Below are 11,535 nucleotides of genomic sequence, written 5' to 3'. Positions count from 1 at the left end.
AGAGAGAGAGAGAGAGAGAGAGAGAGAGAGAGAGAGAGAGAGAGAGAAGATTGCGAGAGAAAAGCAAAGAGTGAATTGAAAAATAAAAAATAAAAAAAAAAACAACATTATAATGCATACATAAATACATACAACACATATGCACGAGCAATACACGAAGAATAATGAAATGCTAGTAAAAGTAGTACTGACTTAAAATACGATGGAAGTATGACAGCAGAGTTTTTATTTATGCTCGTGCTATGCCGGGAGCAGGCAACGTGCATTTTCTTCATTTCTTGCGATGTCTTCGTTGTATCGCTCGTACGTTTGGCATGTTGTATATGTATATGTTGTTAGTTATGGAATATGCAATGGAATAAAGTCGTAAAAATCATTACGACAGAAGGGTGTTTTGCTGCAGTGGTAAGTACGTATGTATTCATTTCAATACATTTGTGCATGTATTTGTATTTTACGCATAAGTAGTAAATTTGTACTTTTTTCTGTCAATTTGTGTGTAGTAATGTTTCAAATATTTATTTCTTTTCGTATTTCGCACGTTTTTTTTTTTTTTTTTTTTTTTAGGGTGAAATGAAACAAGATCCAAGCACCTCGTAAATGTATATGTATTATGTACACGTGCGGCAAATAATTTTTTATTACACACCACCACCACCCCAATCACCCAAAAAATCATGAAAGATTAATTTGCTAAGTCCAGAAATTCGCATCGTAGTCTCCACGAAATGTAAATATGTTTACATCTATTTTTTTAGGCAGCGTAACGTTCGGAGTCCATTTAGTATTACGTTCCAACGCTATAGTAGAGACAGGAAACTGGTATAGGTGACTATCATCGTAGCTGACTTTGTGGCTGATATATCGGGAAAATCCGTGAATTTAATAAAGGGCTCCAACTTTTTTCGTTCAACTTGTCGATTTATATATCACTAATGCCCCGGTTAAGACGGACTTTTTATATAATAGGCATGTAATTAAGTTTTGGTTTCCTTTTTTATACCCATCACCGAAAGATGAGGGTTACATTCATTTTGTCAAAATATTTGCATCGAAGCGTGAAAGAACCCAAGAACTATATATCTATTTTTAATCAGCATCAAATCCTAAATCGATTTAAGCATGTCCGGCTGTCCGTCTGTGTAATGTCTGTTGTAAGCATTTTCTAGACCGTTATTGGCTTCCAATTTCGCACAAACATTGAAATTTCTTGCATGCAGGTGGATCTTGAAAATGGGTCAAATCGATCGTGGGAAACAGCCACAGCGTCACGTAAACTGTCAACATCTCCGTTCTTCAAAAGGAATAAAAAATAGGTTATTTGCTCATTGCCCATAGACTATAGCAAATAAATGCACAAAAATTTGAACGCATATTACATGGGCGACGCTATACTACCTGTGTAGAAAAGGGGAAAACTTGACCCCGCCTACCCCATATTATATTGTATTAAAATTTAACTTTTTCTTTCAATACGTTTATTACGCGCAGAAGCAAGCTTCAAAGACCTCATGGCATATATAAATTATTGATCAGTTACAAATGTAGAATGCAGCCAAGCGGATTTGTCTTCCAAACTGCGTAGTATATGCGGCAATAATTCCACCGTTAGCGAAAGTGAAGATATCATCTACAAACTTGCACAGCAATTTGGAAGTAACGTAAACTTTTCAAAGGACACGCCTACAACGCTCACATACCCATGTGACAAAAACTTATATTTTGAAAACTGAAGAAATCAACTGCACCCACTCCATACTATAAAGTATGGGAACTTAGTTCTTTTACATTTCTTGTCCTTTTTAGGATAACGGTGCTGGGTATAAAAGATTCGACTACGATCGAATATAATTTTCTCACTTGTTCTAATTTATATGGGAAGTAAAAAAGCGGGATGGAGTATGTGGTAACATTTGATTTTTTCGCTTTGAACTCGTAGGCATCGAATTTGCTGTCGCAATAACAATTCATCATAAAAACTTTGTATATGAGAATCCCTTTGATCTCGTAAAACTGCCAGCTAACGATTGAAAAAAAAAGATAATCAAGAGAAACAATATTTGCCACGAATGTGTAAACTTTCGCGAAATACTATATATTGTGACGTAGAACATAACGATAGTAATTCGGTAGGGAATAGTTCAAGTATGGTATAGTAGCCTCTCAATGTATGCGTATATATATATATCGTAGACATGAGTGCCAATGCTCATAATATTTCGAGAAAGAGAACGAGTTCGACTCTTCACAGTTTCTTCATTTGCGTGAAATGTGAGCGAGTAAGAATGGGCGGTCAGGAAGACAAAGTACTTGACTCGATTAATAATGCTTGGATATCGAAAAAATCAATTGATTGGTAGGCAGCATTAATGCGTGCCTCCAATTTATAACAAAATTTAAGGTAAATAAAAGAGTACGATTAATATTTATTACCTAGCGGTGGGCGAATTTTGAATAAAAACAAAAAAGGATAAGAAATGTGAAATTTAATAATAATAATAATAATAATAATAATAATAAAAAGCTATTAAATAGTCGCGACAAAAATATATGAGCATAAAGACTGTTCCTATTTCGATCAGCAACAACAACAAAAATATTAATAATAATAATAATAATAATGATGAAGCAAATAAGCATGAAAACAACCAATGGATAAAAAGGAAAAAATGAGTTTGAAATTTTATGGTAGATAATCAAGCATTTTTAAACGGGCTTAAGTCGAACTTTTAATATGCGCGCTGTTCCATTTAGTTAGATTAACAATATTACTCTCTTAAGGCTAATAGCGATGAATTGGAAGATGATGAAATTCAATTGTCTCGCTATTCATTGCATGTACATGGGATGGATTCATGAAATTATTATACTCTTCTATTGTTACTGGTAAGAGGTCTGTCTGCTTTTAAGATTTCGCATTGACTGCTATTGCTGTTGCTGTTGCTATTGTTGCAATTATTTTGTGTTTCTCTCTCATTTGAGGCGATTGATGTGACAGATATGGATTTCAATGGATTTGCTGATGTAGTAAAATCTTTATATTTTCTTTCATAGTTGCAATGTCGCAATGTTATGTGTGTGTGTGTGTGTGTGTGTGTGTGCGAGTGTGTGTATGTAAGTATGTAAGCTTCTGTACTTTTTATATATACTTTATCGCACTGAATGCAACGCATCGTGTGTAGGCAAGCATACAGGCGGTTCTACTGTACGAGGAGTAGTTTTTTAAATTGTTAAATCTGCGGGGGTACACACACACACACACGCACACGCATACATACGCACACACGCTATATATATATATATATATATAGTTGCAATGTTGCACTCGTCTGTATGTAAGCTTATATATGTATATATATATATATATATATATATTTATGAATATATATGAATATATGTATTCATAGACTTACGTGTATGTCCTCAAGCGTACGCTCATGCGTTCCATGGAAAACACAAAGACCCAGCACACGCATATATGTTTGTGTATATTTCCTTAATCAGCGTATGATTTGAAGTTTAACTACAATAGTTATACACTTCTCTTTCCCGCGCCTACACTACTCGACTGAGACGACTTCGACAAAACGGTTTTTTTTTTGACAATCTTTTTTTTTTTTTTTTTTTTTTTTTGAGTATTATTATTGGCATGTGGTGCAGTGTCTCTTTTTTTTTATGTTTTGCGAATTTGTATTTTTTTTCTTAGGATAACATGTATATATACGTAAAGTGTAGGTAATTTTTTTAAAATTACTTTTTCCATTATTATTGATTTTTTTTTTATTTCAATTTGCTTTAAGCATAGTCATGTTTATAGTATCACATATGTATAGCATATAAAACACACACACATCAGGCCTCATATAAGCATGACTCTTTTAATTTGAAGACTGTACCCCCTTTTGCAGCACGCAAGGAAGCCATTCAAAGTTGTTGTTTTTTTTTTGTATATATTTTTTTTTATTTTTTATATCCACCACCCGGCGGGTGGATGTATACTGATTTTGTTATGCTATTCGTAACAATTCAAAATATGTATTGAATGTATTGCATAATATATGCAATACTTCTGATCAGCTCAGTGATTAGATCTGCGGGCATTCGTTTACACTACTGTAGTTGAGGTAGACAGTTGTTAAACGGCCCCATTTTGCGCCCAACCAAGACTGGCTTCTTGATCCCCTTCTCTTTTTATGTAAAAGGAAAGGTACTTGAAAAATAAAGGAGTCACCAGATATGACTATGTAAAGATGAATAACGGAAGCATTGTAAATCATGTTTGCCCTGTGTGTTTATCTGCTAAAATCGCTGAACCGAAATACATTTCTGGGGAATTTTAAGCATGATCTAAGGTTCTGATGCTCAACGTTGATGAGTAGATGGTCTATATAAGATTAGCCTTTACGTATTTAGGACTCAGAAATGTGAATGCGAGCCTATTTAAAGTATATATAAATTTCATCGTTGGGTGGATTCAACGATTCTCCCGACCCATACGCACAGGCGCCTATTCATCAAAATCTTTTTAGCTAATTATCATATAGGAGATTTAAGAAATGATGCAGTCCATCCAAATTCTGCTCAAGAATAGTTAAAGGAATATAATTTCCAATCTGTGGCAGATATTGATCTAAAAGTTGATACAAATATCTATTAGCATTAGCGAGACATATCTTATGATTTTGTATTTGTTCGAAATATTTCGCAAATGTTAATATATATTATATCGGTGCAAAGATTAAATAAAATGAACAAAAAAACTCTCAATCAATTTGGGTAAAAGAATCTTTGCCTTTACAATTACGTGCATAGAATAATTTAATAAAATTCTCTCGCATTCGAATTGAAGCTAGTGAGAGATATGAAAATATTCGATCTAAGCCAACTATGAATGTTTGCATCTTTCTTGCCGTACGCTAAGAAAGGGTGTGAATCATCCGTTACAAGTTGCTTTTATTCCATACATACAATATACATGTTGTTACAGTTGATTTATGCTGTTTTCAAGAATTGTTTAATAACGTAAATGTATTTTTCGAAATAACGGATACGCGCGTTTAGTTGCCTTACTAAAATCTACATGTTCATTATCTATAATACATTTCTGTTTTTTTTTTTTTTTTTTTTTTTTTTTTTTTTTTTTTTTTTTTTTTTTCTTTTTTGTTTTCTAAATTATTCGTAAACATTTGTAGAAGAAGATTTCAACAGAAATTTATAATTGATGTTTTCGACTCAACATATATTTCCCCCGTAATCTGATTTTACCGTCTTCCTATTGTCTTGAATTTTAAAATTATAATATTCGAGGTCTTCTTCATGTGGGATTTTACTTTTACGATTCTCCCTTCTAAGTTTTCGGTTTACCTGAGGATCTTTATTATAAGCCAATCTAGCGCTTGAGCTGATCGTTCCATTTTAAGCGGAATATATGATTGAATCTCCTTAAATTGTAAAATGTCATTCCAATATACCCATCAAATATTATATTGAATTTCTCTGTTGAGCACAAGGACATTCTCAATGCCCAATCTAATCAATCTTTCAAAGCACTTCCATTTAAATTCCGTAAGAAGAAGAGCGAGAAGAGGTGAAACAAATTCAAAATGTGTATGAAAACTAGCCCTGCGTATGAGTATTTCAAATATTCGATACTGCTAGGTACACATTTATTTACCTCAACCAGTAAAATTTTTGCAGACATCTACCGTAAGATAAAATTTCCACTTTTTATAAATGCAAAATCTTTTCATTAGTTTGTAAATTTTAAAAGAAAGAAAAGTCTTTATAGTTTTTTTAATTATTTTGATTCCTCTAACGATCACGAAATTCTGAAGTTCCTTGCGAAACGAGTGCAACACTTAATAAATGACTGGGATGACATACAGGCGTAGGATGTTTGTTGGCGTTGTTTTCAAGTTTTCTGATTTATTCATAAACTTTATACAGGTTAAATCAAAATTATTTAATCCAAGCTTAACCTTCAAAGTTTGCTATTGTTCATTCAGTGAAGGAATAAATCGATACATTCCCAACACTCTTTACAATTCCTCTACGTAAGCGGGCATTTCGGATGCGGCAAGCAAAGTAATTGCTTAAAGAAAGTAGAATTTTTTTTCTTACTTGGCGAGTTTTCGAACGTTGCTCTTCTTTTGATATAAAAATTAATAATAGCTCCCCTTGTTCAAAATTTATTTCGCTCAGTGATATCTTTAATATGTCAATCGATGTCAGGGGACGGTACAATCTATTCCAGAATAAATCATCACCTCGACTTCTGACGACAGCTAATCAAGTAGCGACCATTCGGACACTGTACTTTAGCCATTTTCTCTTTTGATATGAGCGTTTATGCTTGCATGTCGCGGGAAGTTCACATTTTTTTTTAGTAGAGATACCGGAGAAACGCTTGGAATTCCACATTATAATTATGGAAGGAAGTTAAATGCTTTATTTATGTGTAGGTAGGTACATGTTAGATTATGAATGAACTAAAACTATTATAACCCTATGTTCAAGGACTATTGAGGAAATTTATCAAAAATTTTGGACTTTTAAATGAAAAGAAATTTAAAGCAATAGAGTAAGAACTACGCTATTTAAACTATAAAGACGGTAGAATGATAGTCGTGACAGTGCGAACCATATATAGTATCTGTTACCAAATCTTTTTTTTTACACGATAGACGATACGTTCCCTAGAAAATTGTGCGAAAAAAAATCGTGTAAAAAAATACATGCGACTTATGCAAAATTTTGGGATGTGTTCCACAACTTCAAAAAATCGGGTAAAACGGAAAGAAACCCTAAATATTTTCTCAAAAAACCGTGCAAAAAAAGTAATAACGAAATTCATATTAGTTTTACTTATGAAACAATGACGATTCGTTTTTATTACAAAGAAATAAATGACAATTTGTGTGACAGTGAAAATTCAGTGCATAAGTAAAACAAATAAAAATCAGGTATCTTTAGCGCAAGCGTCGGTTTTGATTCAAAGAAATGAAGAATTAAAAAAAATGTGCTCCCGATTTGTGCTAAAACCAAAAATTCGTTTAAAAGAGGATATTTGCTCTTTGTAGTGGACCGAGTTACTTTAAAATCGTGTAAAAAAGCCCGTGTAAAAAGAGAGTTAGATATATCTTTTATGGCTCATCAGATATTGACCTAACAAAATTATATGCCGCTTCTCAGCTTGCCTAAAACGCTTTCTGACTCGGTTTGAACATGTACCCTTAATAAACATTAGGGTTCACGCATGTATCGGCAACTGTTGTATCAACTTTCGTGTACATTGGCGTATTCCTTACCTATTGTACGAACAGAAATGGAATATATATCTATTAGAGGAGAAACTAGGCCTTCAATTTCAAGATGATTGGTTTCCATGTACGCTTGCCAGAGTGTTCAACTACGGAAGAAGATTTATTCATTTTGGAAAGCATTTTCTACTTCTACCTAAGACCTGAGACCTTAGAAGTTTAAGAATTCCATCAAATTTTTCATCAATATCCGATCAATTTAGTTTTTTACATTAATAATGCAAACCATACTAAGAGGAGAATATAATAGATGAGTATAAGCAACTGTAATCAACTTGCGCACACAAGCGTGCATTCACTGAGATAAGCACTTGGAAATGTTGAAACGGCAATATAATATGAAACTGAATTGCTGATCAAAAGCAGAAAAATACAAAACATAAGGGGAGCAGACATTTTAGCTTTAATTTTAAAGCATGCGAGTACAAGTATTCATACACATCAAATAAATCAAGTTGCTGCGATGAGTAGTTGGGAGCATGGAGTGTGAAAACTTCAAACATATAATTGTTGTAACGATCATTAACTGATAAAAAGTTTATTTAAAAAAGAAATGCATACTTTGTTGTCTTTTTTGAAAGGAAATAATTGGTTTAATTATATAATGGCCCTTTACGAAGAAACACGTTCAAAATTCAATCAATAGAATAAAAAGCTACACAAAGAACGATTTATGCCTTTTGAGAAATATACGCGCACATGTACATGAACAATGCGTTCGGTCTCGATCAAGTGTTAACAAACTCTACACTCTATCCGGTACATTTCAATATCGTTCGCACATAATAATACAACAATTTTATTGCCATTAGAGGTAAGAAAATGTGGATATTAAGCGAATCTCATAGATTTTGTCCATCGTTCCCTATTCTATTAATAATAAGGGAAAAATTAACAATAGACCAGAGATTCTTAAAGTGATAAAATCCGTGACAGCGTAGAAAAGTAAAGAATTTTAAAAAAGTTTGCGGATTGCTAGTATCATATGATGAACAACGTGTGCGCACCGATAATAAGCGCATTTGATGTTATCACATGAATGATCGCATGAATAAAAAGTACTAAGAAGCAAATGTCTGCATTTGCGGTTTGTGGTTTTTGGTTTGCGGTTCATCAATATAATCCGACACGAGGACAAGTGCACATACACCATATATACAAATTGCATAAATGATGAGCTCGAATGCACAAACGTACACCCGCACATAAGTTGCTGTACGTTGTGCGTAATTAAACGATTAGTAAATGATGTGTTAAGAATTTTAATAGCAACCGGATCGTCAAAGATATTATTAAGTCCACGTAAAATTGTGATAGAATTATAACAAACTCTTATCCATCCAATCATATACAAGTGGAGTTAAGGAAAACGGAAACAAAAAATAACAAAAATTTGGATTAATACCGGGAAAACAAATTAAAGAAAAAACGATATTTAAAGGAAGGTAAGTGCGGCAGAACGGCGAGGCGTGTCTAAGAACATTCAAATGTAATCTATATCGATCATCGTTGTAACACACTATACCGATTACGTTAAGACATACTATCTTTTCAGTTCCAGGCAGGGAACTTGCAAAGTAAAAAGAACTAAATCTTCAGCAGTTACTTGAATGGAAAAATGAAAAAAAATCAGGTTATAATAAGTTGAGTATTCAAGGAAAAATCCAAATCCATAGAATATATGAAAAAGTGACGACTACGTTTGAAATAATAATCGTTTAGCATCAGTCAGAGTAGCTCCTCGGTCCCGCATCGGTACGGCATTCTACCTTATTCCTTGCGATAAATATTGCGTATACCCGTCACGTAGGAAAGTTAACCTAAGCTTCCGCTTTAAATACCAAAAATCTATTAATGGGAATGATGTATTAAACAAGGCAAAAGAAATGATTTCAACAAAGGTACAAATTTTTAATACGAAAGTAGAACGCAGAGTAAGATCATTCATTGGAGTGATGGGTAATCGACAATAGGTTTTTAGTTTCGGGTACTTTTTTTTTACTCTTTAATGAGAATTTCGATGATCGACATGCTATCCAAAGCCCAAGCTCACAACCGAAATAAACTATTTTGTTAATTGTGGTCGCGTTCATTGGTCAAAATTTGTATCCATTGAATGTACATTTAACAGCGTCAAGTGTTTGTGCTCCGACTAAAATCTGTGTAGCTTACAAATTAACAATCTTCATCTTCCGTAAGGAGGAGGCTTGTAGGCTGATCATGTCAATTTTCTCGCTTTAGTTGTAGATGACACACACGCAAACGAATTGAAAGTTGCACGTTACTGCCTGTTGTAAGCCTATGAGGCATACTACATGACTGTCGGACGAAGTTGAGACTGCATCATATGCATCATGTTTTTAAACAGACAGATAGACGAGAGTCATCACTTTCTGCACTTCTTTTGCACTGGTTCTTTTCACCTCTTCTTTTATACCTACCATCCCATCAAGCGATTATATTCGATTTCCTTTGCATAGTCTGTCAAAAAGAAAACTTGGAAATAATTTCTATACAAAGTAAGTTTTCATTGACTGAAGCTATATCATTGATTGTACGCTCTTCACAAATATATATTGCAAAAATTTGTTTTTTTTAATTTTAGAAGTTCTTTGCTTTTTCTTGTGTATGCGTAATTTTTTTATGTGAATGCTTTCACTTTTCAATTCTGTGAGTTTTAAAAATGAATTCTCGATATTTTTATTAGAATCGATTTGATAATCGGAGTGGTCTCCATCGTTATCTATGCCGTTTATCGGGCAGCTTACGAATGCTCCCGCGTTAGAAACTTGCCGTCGTCAAGGCAAAGCATACATCGAGCCATTTTCGGGCATCTTCAACTTTTTTGAAGCGTTGATCGACAAAATACGATTGCATCGTTTCGAACAAGTAGAGATCTTAGTAGGTTAAAGATGAAGATCACTTCCCGAGTTACTTTCGGAACGGACGTATTTTCTGTATAAAGTCTTCCAAATCGCTTTCTAACTGTTTCACAACTTAATGCCATTTCATTCCAAGGCAACTCAATCATTTCATTTCTCTCCCATTTCAATTCAGTTGAAAATAGAAAAAACGTAGTATCGTAAATGGCTTTCATCTCTTTAAGCGAACAACAGCTTGGAAGCAACTGAAACTTATCCTATGACGGACGTGTAAATGCCAATCTCTAACTTATCTATATATATCCGCCTGAGTGGCAACTCAACGCTCGTGTGCGATAGAATTTTCAATAAAACTGATAGTCTTAGATGCTAAGACGCTTTAAGACGTTAGTCTTAGAATTCATTTCTCGGGCGAAATTAATAGTAATAACAATAACAAGAAGTTCTTTATACCTGAAATCTTGGGGCAGATGAATACGTTAATCAGGTCGATTTTATAAAATGACAAATTTCAATGTAGAGAATTTATTTGTCGATTTATTAAATAACGAATCTTAGGAGCCGATAGATTGAATATCAGTTTATGCAGTTTCACGACAACTTTCAATACTTGATAAGCATTACCTCTTATCGAATAAGTATTTGGCCATGGTACGGACGAGAAGAAAGGCCAAAATAAGTATAAAGCATTTTCAGTTAACGATTGTAAAAAAGCCGGAAATGAAATTTGTCAACCGAGGTAATTGCAACGCATGGTTTTATATGATGTGTATGGGGAAAAGTCAACAAAAACACCACCTAAGTTAAATGTTATGATGGATGTGATGGATAGAAATGCTCGATACCGTACAGATGGCTAAAAAGAGTTGTCATAAAACAAAAAAAATAAATAAATATAGGCAAGTTGATGCGTGTTTCATGCTCCTGTTAATTGAAAAGTAAAACTAACAACATTACCAAAGCCAAGAAAGACAGTCAATCAGTGATTTCTGTAGAGATATAAATATGTAAGTAATTGCCTTGTGTTTAACTTGTTTGTCGGTTGCTCGCAGTAACCTCTTAGTTAAATTAGTAAAAACACAAACAACACAAACAACACAAACAACAAACACAAACACTATATAATGCATATATTTATGCATGTATTTCTCTCTACGTGTAGAATAAAGTTACTTAAGTAAGTACGACATCCAAGTTTATGACAAGCGAAACAATTATAAATGACGACTAAAAGAATTGGTTCAGCTCGACCTTTTTTACACCCATCGCCGAAGGATACGGGTTATATATTCATTGATGATGGATCGCTATCAACGTCCACAAGGAAGCTTCAC

At 33.6% G+C, this 11,535-nt stretch overlaps 1 protein-coding gene across 2 annotated transcripts in view; it reads right to left on the bottom strand.

Moving 5' to 3' along the window:
* LOC119644902 (neurotactin) overlaps positions 1 to 11,535 on the bottom strand; it is a 38,456-nt gene that overhangs the window by 15,217 nt on the left and 11,704 nt on the right. Inside the window, exon 1 of one of the 2 annotated variants that reach the window (XM_038044620.1) lies at positions 3,414 to 3,716. The exons of the other annotated variant lie outside the window; for it this stretch is intronic. The gene's annotated coding sequence lies outside the window, so the exon portion shown is untranslated. Of the gene's footprint in view, positions 1 to 3,413; positions 3,717 to 11,535 lie in introns of those variants that run through there. 2 annotated transcript variants of the gene reach the window in all.

This window comes from Glossina fuscipes, unplaced genomic scaffold, assembly GCF_014805625.2.
Source record: "Glossina fuscipes isolate IAEA_lab_2018 unplaced genomic scaffold, Yale_Gfus_2 1, whole genome shotgun sequence".
NCBI lineage: Eukaryota > Metazoa > Arthropoda > Insecta > Diptera > Glossinidae > Glossina > Glossina fuscipes.
Note: the sequence above shows the minus strand (reverse complement) of the source record. Positions and strands in the feature narration are given on the sequence as shown.